The sequence below is a fragment of the Staurois parvus genome, unplaced genomic scaffold, assembly GCF_062004578.1.
Source record: "Staurois parvus isolate SC_StPar_1 unplaced genomic scaffold, SC_StPar_1.0 ptg000931l, whole genome shotgun sequence".
In the NCBI taxonomy this organism is placed as follows: Eukaryota; Metazoa; Chordata; class Amphibia; order Anura; family Ranidae; genus Staurois; species Staurois parvus.
The window spans coordinates 1-16351 of record NW_028318727.1 but is presented as its reverse complement, the minus strand read 5'-3'; positions in this window follow the sequence as shown (position 1 = coordinate 16351).

The following is a 16351-nucleotide window of genomic DNA, read 5'->3' as shown; positions in this document are numbered from 1 at the left end:
TCCGGGCGCTCCCTCACTCGATGTTCGTGGGGCCGCTCGGCTCTGCCTCCTCGCCGGTGATTGGCCGCCTGTGTGCCTTTCCCGAGCTACAGTTCTGGCGCCCAATCACCGGTGAGGAGGCGGAGCCGAGCGGCAGCGCGAACATCGAGTGAGGGAGCGGCTGGAGTGAATGAAGGAGCAGCGCTTCCCGGACTGGATCGTCGTGGGACTGGAGCCAGGTAAGACACAGCAGCCCCCTGCCCGCCCCTGTACTTAGTGTCCCTACCGCGCCGCCCCCCCTAAAAAATGCCGCCCTAGGCAAACGCCTTGTTTGCCTCTCGGCAAATACGCGCCTGGTAGGGAGGCCAGTAATAAGTACCATTAAGGCCGGGTTCACACTAATGCCGTGCGGTCCATCACATGTGATTCACACAGGAACCGCACCGCTTTCCTCTGCAAATCACATACGAATTCTGTGCGGTGCAAGTGGAGCCATACATTATATATGGCTCCAATCGCACCACATCCGCACCAAAAAGGTGCAGGACCATTTTTTGGGTCCACACTAAAGTTAGATCGCTTGGGTATTCACACCTATGAGATCCGATTCTGCACATCGCACCGCGTTTTGTGGAACGATGTCGAAGTGTTGTTAACTTACCATACACACCCACCGCAGTTCGCATGAATGGAAAAAACAGCACACATCTCTCTTAGAAGGTTCTCCCAAAATACATAGCAGACCCCTGGAGGGGGTCTGTGTGTGTTTTTTTTTCACCCCTTCCAGTACAGACACTTTCACCCCCTTCCAGTCCGGACACTTTCATCCCCTTCCAGTCGAGACACTTTCATCCATCTTCCAGTCCGGACACTTCCCCCCCCTTCCAGTCCGGACACTTTCATCCCCCTTCCAGTCCAGACACTTTCACCCCCTTCCAGTCCGGACACTTCCCCCCCCTTCCAGTCCGGACACTTTCATCCCCCTTCCAGTCCAGACACTTTCACCCCCTTCCAGTCCGGACACTTTCCCTCCCTTCCAGTCTGGACACTTTCCCCCCCTTCCAGTCCAGACAGTTTCACCCCCTTCCAGTCTGGACACTTTCACCCCCTTCCAGTCCGGACACTTTCACCCCCTTCCAGTCCGGACACTTTCCCTCCCTTCCAGTCTGGACACTTTCCCCCCCTTCCAGTCCGGACACTTTCCCTCCCTTCCAGTCCGGACACTTTCACCCCCTTCCAGTCCGGACAGTTTTACCCCCTTCCAGTCCGGACACTTTCACCCCCCTTCCAGTCCGGACACTTTCCCTCCCTTCCAGTCCGGCCACTTTCACCCCCTTCCAGTCCGGACACTTTCCCCCCCTTCCAGTCCAGACACTTTCCCCCCTTCCAGTCCGGACACTTTCCCCCCTTCCAGTCCGGACACTTTCACCCCCTTCCAGTCCGGACACTTTCACCCCCTACCAGTCCGGACACTTTCACCCCCTTCCAGTCCAGACACTTTCCCCCCTTCCAGTCCGGACACTTTCCCCCCTTCCAGTCTGGATACTTTCACCCTCTTCCAGTCCGGACACTTTCACCCCCTTCCAGTCCGGACACTTTCACCCCCTACCAGTCCGGACACTTTCCCCCCTTCCAGTCCGGACACTTTCACCCCCTTCCAGTCCTGACACTTTCCCCCCCTTCCAGTCCGGACACTTTCCCCCCTTCCAGTCCGGGCACTTTCACCCCCTTCCAGTCTGGACACTTTCCCCCCCTTCCAGTCCAGACACTTTCCCCCCTTACAGTCCGGACACTTTCCCCCCTTCCAGTCCGGACACTTTCACTCCCTTCCAGTCCGGGCACTTTCCCCCCCTTCCAGTCCAGACACTTTCCCCCCTTCCAGTCCGGACACTTTCCCCCCCTTCCAGTCCGGACACTTTCCCCCCTTCCAGTCCGGACACTTTCACCCCCTTCCAGTCCGGGCACTTTCACCCCCTTCCAGTCCAGGCCAATTTTCAGCTTTCAGCGCTATCACACTTTGAATGACAATTGCGCGGTCATGCAACACTGTACCCATACAGGCATACCTGTTGATTTCTCACTGTTACTATGTAGCAGTGCAAATTTAAAAAAAAAAAAAAAAAGCAACAGTGTTTTCCACATTGTATCAGCCTGCTATACAACACTGATCTTGCTTCTCATGGGAATAATCTCATATTAACCTTTCAGAACATGACAGTAATAAAGTGATATTAAAACCAAAAGCAAACATTTTGTTGCAGGTAAACAACAAATCACCACTGTATATTCTCTGGTGTATCTTTAGCTGAACTCATTAGATGAGTTAATTATATTTTCCCCTTGACGATTGTTTAATTAGTTACATTACAATGGCCTGGAGGTTTGAGCGGTATCATTTCTGGAGTTCACATTTATATGAACAAATGAATTCACATACACCAATCAGCCATAATATTATGACCACCTGCCATAACCCATTGAGGCATGGACTCCACTAGACCGCTGAAGGTACGCTGTGGAATCTGCCATTAACCCCTCCCCCTCCTGAGGATTTACCCCCCTTCCTGACCACGCCTCTTTTTGCTACTCAGCGCTGCACTAATTCAACTGATAATTGCGCGGTCATGCAATGCTGCAGCCAAACGAAATTTACGTCCTTTTTTTCACACAAATAGAGCTTTCTTTCGGTGGTATTTGATCACCTGTGCGCTTTTTATTTTTCACGCTATAAACAAAAAAAGACCAAAAATTTTGAAGAAAAATAATATTTTTTTACTTTCGCTATAAAAAATATATAGTAAACTCAAAGTTAGTTATAAATTTCAGCCAAAATGTATTCTGCTCCATGTTTTTGGTAAAAAAAATCCCAATAAGTGTATATTGATTGCTTTGTGTGAACGTTATAGTGTCTACAAACTATGGTATAGATACTGCAATTTACACCATTTTTTTGCTATACAGCGCTGCGCTAGTTTAACTGACAATTGCGCAGTCATGCAATACAGTTCATAAATAAAATTTATGTACTTTTTTCACACAAATAGAGCTTTCTTTTGGTGATATTTGATCACCTGTGCACTTTTTATTTTTGGCGCTATAACCAGAAAAAGTTTTGAAGAAATTTTTTTTTTGAAAAAAACGATATTTTCTCATTTCGGTCATAAAAAATATCCAAAAAAACTAAAAATTCATCATAAATTTAGGCCAAAATGTATTCTGCTACATGTTTTTGGTTCCAAAAATCCCAATAAGTGTATATTGATTGCTTTGTGTGAAAGTTATAGCGTCTACAAACTATGGGATAGATAATGGAATTTACACAGCTTTTACTTTCTGACTGCTCATCACATTACTTGAGGTGCTAAAATACCAGGATAGTAAAAACACCCCCAAATGACCCCTTTTCGGAAAGTGGACACCCTAAGCTATCTGATGAGAGGCACATTGAGTCCATGGAAGATTTTTTTTTTCTACACGTTTCTGGAAAATGACAAAAACATCTTTTTTTTTTACACAAAGTTGTCATTTAAATGATTTATTTCTCGCACAAGCCATGGGTATATGTGGAATTACACCCCAAAATACATTCTGCTACTGCTCCCGAGTATGGGGGTACCACATGTGTGAGACTTGTTGGGAGCCTAGCCTCATACAGGAGCCTGAAATCCAATGACCACTTTGAAAGCCTGAAGGTGCTTAACTTCCTCATTACACTTCCTCACTACCTATCACAGTTTCGAAGGCCCTGACATGCCATGATAGCACCAAACCCCCCCAAATGACCCCTTTCTGGAAGTAGACACCCCAAGGAATTTGATAAGAAGCATGGTGAGTGTTTTGCAGATCTAATTTTTTCTCACAAGGCTTTGAAATATAAAAAAAGAATAGAAAAAATATGTTTTTGTTTTTTTTCTTCATTTTCCAAAAACTTGTGGCAACAAATGAGATCTGCAAAATACTTACCGTGCTTTTTATCAAATTCCTTGGGGTGTCTACTTTCCAAAAAGGGGTCATTTGGGGGGGGGGGGTTAGGTGCTATCCTGGCATTTCAGGGCCTCAGAAACTGTGATAGGTAGTCAGGAAGTGTAATGAGGAAATAAAGCCCTTTAAAAGCCTGAAGGTGCTTATTGCATTTTGGGGTCCTGTACTTGGCTAGACTGCCAAAACGTCTCCCACATGTGGTACCCCCATACTCGGGAGAAGTAGCAGAATGCATTTTGGGGAGTAATTCCACATATACCCATGGCATGTGTGAGCAGTAAATCATTTAAATGACAATTTTGTGTAAAGAAAAAAAAATATTTTTTTTTGTCATTTTCCAAAAACTTGTGGTAAAAAAATAAATTCTTCTATCGATTCAACATGCCTCTCAGCAAATAGTTTGGGGTGTCTACTTTCCAAAAAGGGGTAGTTTTTGGGGGTGGGAGCATTCTATGCCCAGCATTAGAAGTTTATGCTACACATCACTCACTCTTCTAACCACCTGAAGATCAAGCCTTTTCTGACACTTTTTGTTCACATGAAAAAAATCTGTATTTTTTGCTAGGAAATTAATTTAAACCCCCAAACATTATATATTTTTTTAAAGCAGACACCCTAGTGAATAAAATGGTGGGTACTTCAATTTTTTATGACACATAGTACTCGAGCAGCGATTTTTTAAAAGCAAATTTAAAAAAAAAAATACACTTTTTTTACTTTTAATGCACAAAAACACAATATATTGGCCAATTATTTGGTAAAATATAAAAGATAATGGTATGCTGAGTAAATAGATACCAAACATGACATGCTTTAAAACTGCACATGCCCCGTGCAATGGCGACAAACTGCAAACATTTTTAATATCCATAGGCAACACTTTAAAAGCCTTTAAAAGCACCCATTTGACGTTCATGGCAATACCTCACACGCATGGTGCAACCGCTGTTTCCATACTGGCACAGGGTCAAAGCCTTTGCACACAGGTGTGCGCGCATGGGAGGGGCAATTTTTTTTTTTTTTTTAGTTATTTTGATTTTTTTTTATTATTTTTACATTGTACCTTTAATTTTTTTTTTCTGATCACTTTTAATGCTATAACAGGGAATGCAAATATCCCCGATAACTTCAATGGGCATTGTCATATATTCTTTTTTGAGAAATCTGGGGTCTATCAGACTCTAGATATCTCCTCTGCCCTTACATTATCTAATCAAACCAAGATCGGTGTGATCAGATGCTTTCCCAATTTACAAATGGCTCTGTTTATATCCTGCGAAACTGAAGTGATAAAATGCTTGTAGCTTCCGAATTCTTAGACTATAGAGATGATTGGCACCATTCTGGTCTCCAATCAGCTCTATGGTCAGCTGGCAGAAACACCGGCTGCATTCTCAGGTTCCCCCGATGGTACGAGACTGCCCAAGAAGGCTGTGGAAGGCAGCGGGGGAGGGGGGTCATCATATCCCGCTGCTTGTAAAAGCAATCCTGCAGCTAATTAGCCACTAGGATTGCTTTTACATGAAAGCCGATCACCGGTTGAAATAAAACAATACCAGGAAGATGCCAGCAGCTGTAAGCATCATCCTGGTATAATTATTCAAAGTCCTGTAATGTACTAGTACATCGCTGATCCTTGTTGGGTGTATATGCTATGTTCTTTTTTTTTTTGTATGCAGCCTGTGGACTGAATGAAAAAAAGAGAAGAAATCTCTACCAGAAAAAGTGTGTGGTATGCCCACCATTAGAATATACCGACCTGCATGCACCCACTTCTAATGGTGGGCACACATTAGGTCACACGGTACCACATGCGCCAATTCTAAGATTGTACAAATGTCTAAATAGTGGCACGCTTGAATAAAAATTGTCCCTGTATAAGTGGTACCCCATATGGAAAAAGGATGACACCAAGTCCCAAACTATCATGCCACTGCTCCCCATGTAGTCTGGGCATCCGGGGGGCTCCACGTGACTATCTTTTCTTTCGTAAATCCGAAACTTATAAGTATAGCCTGTTGTCCTCTCACAGGTCTTCTACATCTTGACCCCATATCTGGCACACTTGCTGGGGAGAAATTGTTTGAATGCAAGGCGGCCAGAAAAATTAATGAGGGACTCATCAATGCAGATGTTTTGCTGGGGAGTATAGACATCTGCAAATTTTTGGTTAAGGTGATTTGCGAGGGGCTGAATTTTGTGGAGCCGGTCAAATTCAGGGTCATCCCGAGGATGACAGAGTGTATTGTCGCTGAAATGCATAAAACACATTATACCCTCATATCTATGCCTGGCCATGGCAGCAGAGAACACGGCATATGATGAATCGGGTCTGCGGACCAATACAACCACAATTCATTTTTTTTAGTAATGCCCATGTTGAGAAGTAGGCCCCCAAAAAAATGTAAACTCGGAAACAGTAATGGATTTCCATGCGAATGGTCTGGCATAGTTTGAATTTGGGTTGGCGGCGATAAATTGTTGTGCATATAAACTGCTTTGATCCACAATCAATGCATACAGATATTCTGTGAAAAACAGCTCCAAAAAAATCAAGGGGAGTTGTTAAATTTGCTGTTTCTACCTGAATTCTGGGTTGGGCAGTGAATGGCGGAAGTACGGGTGCTGCAGAATTTGTTGGCTGCGAATGGAGACTTGCAAGCACATCCGGAAGGACACTAGGGGCTCTAGCGGCCTGTGTGCGAATTCTTGTTGGTTGCGGGACAATACTTGTACTCACCACCTCACCAGCTTGTACTGCACTTATGCGACTCGCCACGTCACCAAGTCATACTGCAGTGCTGGTATTATTATTATTATACAGGATTTATATGGCGCCAACAGTTTGCTCAGCGCTACAATATAACAGGAGACAATACAGCAACAATACAGCGGCCATCTTGGTTCCTATTCACAGGCAGAAAGGCTGAATACACGGAGTGGCAGGTTATGGGCACTTTGCTTGTGAGTTTAATTCTTATAATTTCTCCCCATCATTAAAGTTTATGATGGTTTTACACTATGGGATGTTTGCTTTTGTTTCTGTTCACATGCTGAAACTTTTACGTTTACTGCCTGAGAGGAGAGGAGAAAGTTTAAAAAGGCTCTTTTGAACCTACACTGTCATTTATATCCACGCTGGTCATCATCCTATCAGCCAGATCGCATGATTCCCAGGGATGAATATTGGTGCCATTCTTCCCATCACGCTTTGGGCTAGTCCCTGACCAGGCGCTTCAGACAACCTAGAGATAGGTGGTCCATGGCTAACGGTGAGTGCACATCCATGTGGGGCACCGATTGAGCACAGAGGAGCACCTGTTATTTTTTGCACCAATCAGTATTCAACACCTGGGCACTTTTTTTTTCGAATTGGGACTGACTATTACAATTATTCACTTTGTATATGTGAAGCTTTATTACTTGTGTATTGTCAAATTTAATGCACTTCATTTATTTTTGTGTTATTGGTTCACAAATTAGGGCTGCAGCGTATACGTATCAAAGTTGCATGAATATCTATTCCTAAGAGCAACAACACAATATTTTATTTAATGCGACATATTTCACTCTCTTCGTATCATACCAACTTCATGTCATATTGGAGTTCTCTTTTTCTTCCCAACAAAACAAGCCTATTGCTGTTCCTTTTTTTAATTGATCAGATTACCTGTATCTGAACCCTTTTCAGACCCAGACCTTGTACTCACAATGCTAAATCTCCCAGTGACCTGTACAGAGGTGATATGATATTCATGTTCATTCATTCAGAAATCCTTCTCTTTATAGATGTAACATAAAACTCACATTACTGCTTTCTGAAGATTAGGCCTGTTCTTCACAGCTCAGTGTTAGAAGTATTTACTGATCCAAACCACATGAGCTGTGATGTAAATGTGAGAAGACAATGGGATTCATTTATTAAAAGGAATGGAGGCTGTTTGAATAGCAAAGTCAACTGCCAAGTGAATGTGCTAAGTGAATGCCAACTTGAATACTCTGAAGCTCTGTTCACTTCATTTGCAAGCACACGTTCTTATTTTTTCCTTTGCTCAGGATATTGGATATTGAAGGAAAAGAAAACATCACCTTATTAACCGATTCCCGACCGCCTTATAGCAGAACTATTGCTACAGGGTGTCAGGGCAGTGCAAAATCACATATGTCTATCACCGGGTCCCGGCCAATGATTCCCCTCCGGCACACCGGCAATCGCCGAGTATCACTGACATGGCAGAGGTCTGTATGTAAACAACACAGATCTCTCCCCTGTCAGCTCCAGCACGCTACTTTGTATGGCTCTGCATAGCAGAGCCATACAAAGCAGCGTGCTAACACACAGCACACAGTTAACCCTTTGATCAGATGTTAACCCCTTCCTGCCCAGTGCCATTAGTACAGTGTCAGTGCTTTTTATTAGCACTGATCACTGTATTGGTGTCACTGGGGAAGTCAGTAACAGTTAGTCAGTTCCCTCCCAGTGTCAGAATGTCTGCCGCAGTGCCGCTATAAGTTGCTGTTTGCCGCCATTACTAGTATAAAAATAAATAAATAAAAATTCCAGTATTTATACCGCCATTGGTAGATACTATAACTTTCACGTAAACCAATTAATTTACACAAATTGAGATTTTTAGTTAGCAAAGACTTACAGATTACATTTTGGCCTAAATTTATGACGAAATTTGATCATTAAAATTTTTTTACTGGACATGTTTTACAGCAAATAGTCAAAAATATTGTTTTGTTTGTTTTTCAAAATTGTCGGTCTTTTTTTGTTTACACACAGGCAATGAAATACCACCAAAAGAAAGCTCTATTTGTGGGGAAAAAAGTTATGTACAGCGTTGCATGACCGTGCAATTGTCAGTTAAAGTAACACAGCGCTGTATCGCAAAAAATGGCCTGGTCAGGAAGGGGAGTAAATCCTCAGGAGGGCGAGGGGGTTAAAGTCCCATTTATTATGTACTCAAACATTTTCCAGTATACAGGATGATATCCTGGTAGTTCAGTTTTGGATTTTACACCCTACTCCTTCTATTACACCCCTATAACAAGAAATCCCAGCACCAGCCAGCACAAGTGATGGTGTTTAATTACCTTCAAGGCCGCGCTTGTCAGTTAAAGTAATGCAGCTCTGTATCGAAAAAAATGTCCTGACTGGGAAAGGGGGAAATCCTCTGGAGGGCGAGCAGTTAATGAAGCTAAGTGAACTTCTGCTTTTTAACCACTTGCCATCTGCCTGCTGTTTATAAACGGCAGGGCGGTGGCACTCCAGGGGCGGGTTGCCGTTCATAAACGGCACCCACCATTTCTAGCTGTGCGTGCCCCCTGGGAGCGTGCAGCACCGTGATCCGGTGCCCGCTGTGTCCTCCGGACACAGTGAAACACCGATCGTCGGACAGGACCTCTGTACCAAGTCCCGATCCTGTGATCACTGATAGGCCAATCAGTGATCACATGCAAAGTAGTAAGCAAGATGTCACTTGTGACATCATTGCTTACTACATGTGAAATCTGTGAATGATCACAGTGGTCACATGGGACAGGGCTATTCACAACAGCCTTGTACCATGTGACAAGCTGTGACCAATCACAGCTCACTCAGTATTTCTCAATGGCTGCAAGAATGCAGCTAGAGAGAAGGAGAAATGATTGCTTTTACATCCTATATGGGTGTAAAAGCAATTACTGTAAAAAAAAAAAAAATCTTCATTACCCCCCTTAAGTAGTACAGTTTCACCATGGTGACACTATACTGCTAGGGTGACAGTATGTAAAAAAAAACAAAAAAAACCCATAAATAATAATATAAAAAAATATTAATAATAAAATATAAAATAATATTGTAAAAAAAAGTTTAAAAATTATAATTTTTGGTTATAAACTAATTTGGCTTATTTTTGCTTGCCTGCAATCCACAGTCAGGTGGACGTCTGACTCACCCCTAGGGAATAGACATCAACCGAACATTGGATGGCAGCAAGAGCCAGAATATGATGCTAAATCCTTTATTGTGTTAAAAAGGGAACATGAAGACAATAAAAGATCAGATCTGAATGGTGCCATCATCTGTTGGTCGATTGAAGTGTTCTATTTGATAAGTGGTGGGTACAAATGTGTCACACAATTGGTGGCTCTCTTGATATAAACCAGCTACCTGCTGTGGGGAAATTAAGAACTCAAAGTGAAAACATGAACAAATAAAGAACAGACCCAGCACTTTCACGTGTTGATTTTTACAAATGTTCAAGATGTAAATTTAATTCTGTTTTCATATTATTATTATTATACAGTATTTATATAGCGCCAAAGGGTATGCTCAGCGCTGTACAGTAGCAAGGGGGGACATAACATGAGACAAGACAGTAACAATACAACACACGAGGGGTTTCGAGGGCCCTGCTCTTTCGAGCTTACAATCTAGGAGGGAGGGGAAGGTTGTACAGGAGGAAATGGCTGTGGGGGATGGAGTGGTGGGTGGAGTGGAGGAGGTTAGTTGTTAGGTGAGGTTGGGTGTTAGGTGAGGTTGGGGTAGGCTTCCCCGAAGAGGAGGGTTTTCAGGGTGCACCTGAAGGTGAGGAGGGTAGGTGACAGTCTGATGGATTGGGGTAGGGAGTTCCAGAGGATGGGGGAAGTCCTGGAGAAGTCCTACAATCGGGCGTGGGAGGAGGAGACCAGGGAGCTAGAGAGCAGGAGGTCCTGTGAGAAGCGGAGGGCACGGGTAGGGTAGTATCTGGGTATCAGGTCAGATATGTAGTTCGGGGCGGCATTGTGAATGGCCTTGTAGGTCAGGGTTAGCAGCTTGAACTTGATGCGTTGGGCAATCGGGAGCCAATGAAGGGATTGGCAGAGGGGGGAGGCAGATGTGGAGCGCTTGGTGAGGTGGATGAGTCTGGCCGCTGAGTTTAGGATGGACTGGAGTGGGGATAGCATTCATTTGGGTAGGCCAGTGAGAAGGGAGTTGCAATAGTCCAGGCGTGAGATGATGAGGGAGTGTACGAGTTGTTTGGTGGTGTCTGGGGTGAGGAAGGCACGTATCTTGGAGATGTTGCGGAGGTGGAGCCTGCAAGATCTAGATAGCAGTTGGATGTGGGGTAGGAAGGAGAGGTGGGAGTCCAGATTGACACCCAGGACTTTGGCGTGTGGGGTGGGAGTGATGGTGGCGTTGTTAGTAGTGATGGAGAGGATGGGGGGGGGGCACGGGGTGGGGGGAAGACCAGGAGCTCGGTTTTGGACAGGTTAAGTTTGAGGAAATGGAGCAACATCCAGTCTGATATGTCGTTTAGGAGGTGGGCGATGCGGGCAGAGAGTGAGGGGGTGAGGTGGGGGGTGGAGAGGTAAATTTGGGTGTCGTCGGCATAGAGGTGGTAATTGAAGCCGTAGGAGTGAATAAGTTTGCCAAGGGAGGAGGTGTAGATGGAGAAGAGGAGGGGCCCGAGGACAGAGCCTTGGGGGACCCCGACAGAGAGGGGGAGGGAGGGGGAGGTGGCAGTGTTGTAGGTGACGCTGAAGGAGCGTTGGGAAAGGTAGGAGGAGAACCAGGAGAGAGCAGCGTCCTTGATGCCAAGGGAGTGCAGTTTGGCAAGGAGGAGAGGGTGGTCAACAGTGTCAAAGGCCGCGGAGAGGTCAAGGAGCAGGAGGATAGAATAGTGGCCATTGGCTTTGGCAGTTAGCAGGTCATTGGTGATTTTAAGTAGGGCGCTTTCGGTGGAGTGCAGGGGGCGGAAGCCAGACTGTAGGGGGTCAAGGAGGTTGTTATCAGTGAGGTGGGCGCTTAGGCGATTGTAGACCAGGCGCTCAATGAGCTTGGAAGTGAAGGGCAACAAGGAGATGGGTCTAAGGTTGTTAAGGTTAGTGGGGTCAAGGGAGGGTTTTTTGAGTATGGGGGTGATGTGTGCGTGCTTTAGAGGGGAGGGGAAGGTGCCGGTGGAGAAGGAGAGATTGAAGATGTGGGTGAGGGAGCGAATGATGGAGGGGGGGTGACTGGAGGAGCTGTGAGGGGATAGGGTTCAGGGGGCAGGTGGTGGGGCGGGCTTCAGTGAAGACCTTAGAGACCTCCTCAGGGGTAGTTGGGCTGAAGGAGCGGAGTGGTGGGGGGTGATGATGTGCGGGGCGTTAGGTATAGTGGGGGGTAGTGCGACTATGAGGTCAGGGGAGGGGAGGGTTGAGGGGTTGAAGGAGGGCGGGAGGCTGGGTGGAGAGGTGTATTGTGAGTTGACAATGTCATTACAGATTGCGTCAATCTTGTTTTGGAAGTGAGTGGCAATCTCGTGGGCGGTGAGTGAGGTGCTGGGTGGGGGTGGGGGGGGGGAGAGAGCAGGGAGTTGAAAGTAGAGAAGAGCCTATGAGGACAGGTGGAGAGGGTGTTGATAAGGGTTATGAAATAGGCTTGCTTGGCGGCGTGGAGAGAAGTGGTGTAGGCGAGGTAGGCGGCTTTATAGAGGGAGAACGTGGGAGGGGATTTGGTTTTGCGCCATAAGCGCTCCAGCACGACTGCGTCGTTTGAGGCATTTTGTGTGGTCGTTTTGCCAGGGTTGAAGCGGTCGCGGTCTAATGCTACGTGTGGTTAGGGGTACCAGGGAGTCAAGGGCAGCTGACAGTGAGTCGTTGTATATGGTAGTGGCCAGGTCAGGGCATGACAGAGGGAGGATGCTGTCATACAGACGGTCAGCTGCTGGGTGGAGATGGGTCGGGTTCAGATTGCGGAGGTTGCGGGTGATGGTTAGACGCTTCGGGGGGGGGGGGAGTTGAGGGAGGGGGAGATGGAGAATGTGAGGAGGTGATGGTCAGAGAGAGGGAAGGGGGTGTTAGTGAAGTCGTGGGGGGTGCAGAGGTGGGAGAAAACGAGGTCCAGGGTGTTTCCGTTGGAGTGGGTGGAGGACTGAGTGTGCTGTGTGAGCGCGAAGGAGGAGGTTAGAAGGAGGAGTTGGGAAGTAGCCGGGCTGTTGGCGTTGATCAGGATATTGAAGTCGCCTAGGATGATGGTCGGTAGCTCGGAGGAGAGGAAGAAGTGAAGCCAGGCGGCAAAGTCGTCAAGGAAGGGGGATGCGGAACCAGGAGGCCGATAGATTACCGCAATCCATAGGAGGGTGGAAGAGAAGAGCCGGATGCAGTGGGCCTCGAAGGAGGAGAAGGATAGGGAGGGGGGGTTAGGGAGGACCTGGAAGGTGCTCAGTGGTGGTAGGAGCATACCGACCCCTCCGCCTCTGCGTCCCCTCGATCTGGTTGAATGGGTCCAGATGAGGCCTCCATAGGAGAGGGCAGCAGGGGAGGTGGAGTCAGTGGCTTGGATCCAGGTTTCGGTAACCGCTAGGAGGTTGAGGGAGTGGGAGACAAAGAGGTCATGGATGGCGGTGAGCTTGTTGCAAACCGAAAGAGCGTTCAGGAGTGCAACCGAGAGAGGAGGGGTGGATGTGGGGAGGAGGGGGACAGATATGAGATTGAGGGGGTTGCGGTGGTTGGCGTGAGTAGGGGGGTGCCGGGTGGGGAGTGGGGAGATGGAGGGCCAGGGTTTGGGGAAATGTCACCGGCGGTTAGGAGAAGGAGGAGGGTGAGGAGGGTGGCATGGGAACGGGAGGTGCAGGAGCGCGTGGGTCGGTTGGTGGTGGCTTGTGGGTCGGCGGGGGAGTGGAGTAATAGGAGGAGGTGGTGAGAGCCGTAGAGGGGGGAGGGAAGAAGTAAGGGTGCGATGTAGAGGTGTTTTGGGGGAGTAGGGGGGGTAGAGGGAGGCAAGTTTGGGGATGGAGGAGAGGAGAACGAGGAGGAGGAGTGCAGGTGGCATGCTAGGGTGGGCAGAATTCTGATCGGGTCGGAGAGGAGGGAGGTTTCGGTCAGGGCATGAGGATGGGGAGAGTCCGTTATGCCATGTTGGAGTTCATCAGTGACCGATCGTAGGAGGGGAGAAGGAATGGTGGGCGGCTGGGGCCGCAGCTGGCTGGTTGCAGTCTGTGGGTGCTGTAAGCCGGCATCCGCGGGTGTTGTGGCACGGCGTCGGTGGGCACAGTGGTGCGGCGGCTGGATGAGCCGTGGGACGCGGTGATAGGAGGCGATGTGGGCCCGGCGTCAGGGGTACTGGAGGCTCGGCGTCGGGAGGTGTTGAGTGCACAGCTTCGGGAGGTGATTAGGGCCCGGTGTCAGGAGGTGTTGAGGGCCTGGCGTCAGGAGTAGCAGAGGACCCGGTGGCAGGAGGTGCAGAGGACCCGGTGGCAGGGGGTGCTGAGGGCCCGGCGTCAGGGGTGCTGAATGCCTGGCATCAAGGGTGCTGGAGGCCCGGCGTCATATAAGATTATACTGTATTCATATCAATTGATATGAAAGGTTTGTCTTACTCCGCACAGAAATGAACAAATCCACGTTAACTAAGAAAAACATTTGAAGAAGCCTTTGTCCTTCTTTTTATAGAGGTAACACAATATTCACATTCTTCGTGTCTGAAGCTCACAGCTCAGTTTCAGAGATATCTATGTATCCAAAACCACTAACATTTATAGGTTGATCCAGGTAATATCTGATTGCCTCTCGGGGGATCAGGAAGGAATTTTTTTCCCTGCCGGAGCAAATGTATCGTGCTTTGCTGGGTTTTCTTGCCTTCCTCTATGGGTATGGGAATATAACTTTTTTTTTTTATTTGTTGAACTGGATGGACTTTTGTCTTTTTTCAGCAGACTAACTATGTAACATGGAAGGTAAATGTGAAAAGACATTCGAACAATTTACTATAGAAGTGGAGACTGATCACTTAGCAAAGCAAATTTTTGTCATCAAAATATTTTTAACCTGCATTCACTTCTTGTGCGGGCAAAAAAGCATTTTTAATTTTTTTTGCGTGTGACTAGATATTCAAAATAAATACAGCTTTACCTCTTTTTTCACTAAGGTAAGAGAGCTTAGACTTCGCAATATTAGTTTATTATTAGTAAATCAACCCCAATAAATGCTATTGCCTTATTACCATTTTGCAGGGGGTACAAAAGGGTCACACAAATGGTGGATCTCTTCAAATGGCCGAACACCTGCTGTAGGGACATGGAGAACTCAGACTGAAAACATGAAAATGCAGGAAGAACAATCCTAGGGTTTGTAAAGTCCATTTCACATTATTTTTGGCCAAACTGTAACCTACATTTAGGATGTAATTTGAATGTAGTTATCATTAAGTAATGTTTTATATTTACATTAATTATATACCAGGGGCGGGCTGACAACTCATGGGGCCCCTGGGAAATAGGGGACCATGGGGCCCCTGGGAAATAGGGGATCATGGGGCCCCTGTGTCCTTGCCCAAACTCAAAAAAGCCTATGAAAAAGGTACCAGGGGTATCTCATGGGGCCCCCTACTGACCCTGGGCCCTCGGGCAGTGCCTGAGTTTCCAAATGGTCAGTCCACCCTTGTTATATACAGAAACCCACATGCACTATCTTAAAAAAGTAAGGAAAATGTTTATTGATGTAAAATTTTTGATGACGATCAAAGCACTCTCCTTTGTCCTGCACATAACACCAGGTAAAGAAATCCCAAAAATAAATTAAACAACAATAATCTTTTCAAACCTCTTATAAACCATCAGTTATTCCTAACCAATCTGTACTCCATTTAAAAAAATTTTTATATCAGTATAATACAAAAAAAAACATTTTGAAAAACTTACATTTGTAAGTATATTTTACAAAAAAGTACATTTTAGTTTATTTTACATAATTTTTATGTGCAGTAATATCAGTTGTTTGAAACACTCGTCAAGCTAAACATCTATTATCTACAGTATATTTACCTGTAGATTTCATAAAAATGTCATTTATGTTTGCAAGACGATATAACTAGAGATGAGCGAATCGAAGTAGGCGAAGTGGAATTCGAGTCGAATATTGGAAAATTTTCTATTCGCGCCGAATCCGAAAAATAGCCTACTTCGGACGCGCGAATCGAAATTTTTCCTAAAATGGCGGCGGACATGTGCGGCGACGGAGCGGGGATGTCTGGGAAGGTGCGCAGACAAGGCGCGCTGACCCATAATGCATTCCTTAATGACATGTGATCGCATTAGCCAATCAGCAGCCAGGCAGCCAGCACTGTGTAATGGTCGAGCTATAAATAGCGGCCATTTTAGAATTCTTCATTTGCCTCCAGTCATTCAAAAGAGGCAGACCGCTCTGTATTAAGGACAGAGTTAGGGCCACAGAAACGTTACTTGGGGACAGAGAAACGTTACTTAGGGACAGAGAAGCATTACTCAGGGACACAGAATTGTTACTGAGGGCCACAGAATTGTTACTTAGGGCCAAAGAAACGCTAGTTAGGGCCACAGAATTGTTACTCAGGGACAGACAGAATTGTTACTGAGGGCCACAGAATTGTTACTTAGGGCCACAGAAATGTTAGTTAGGGCCA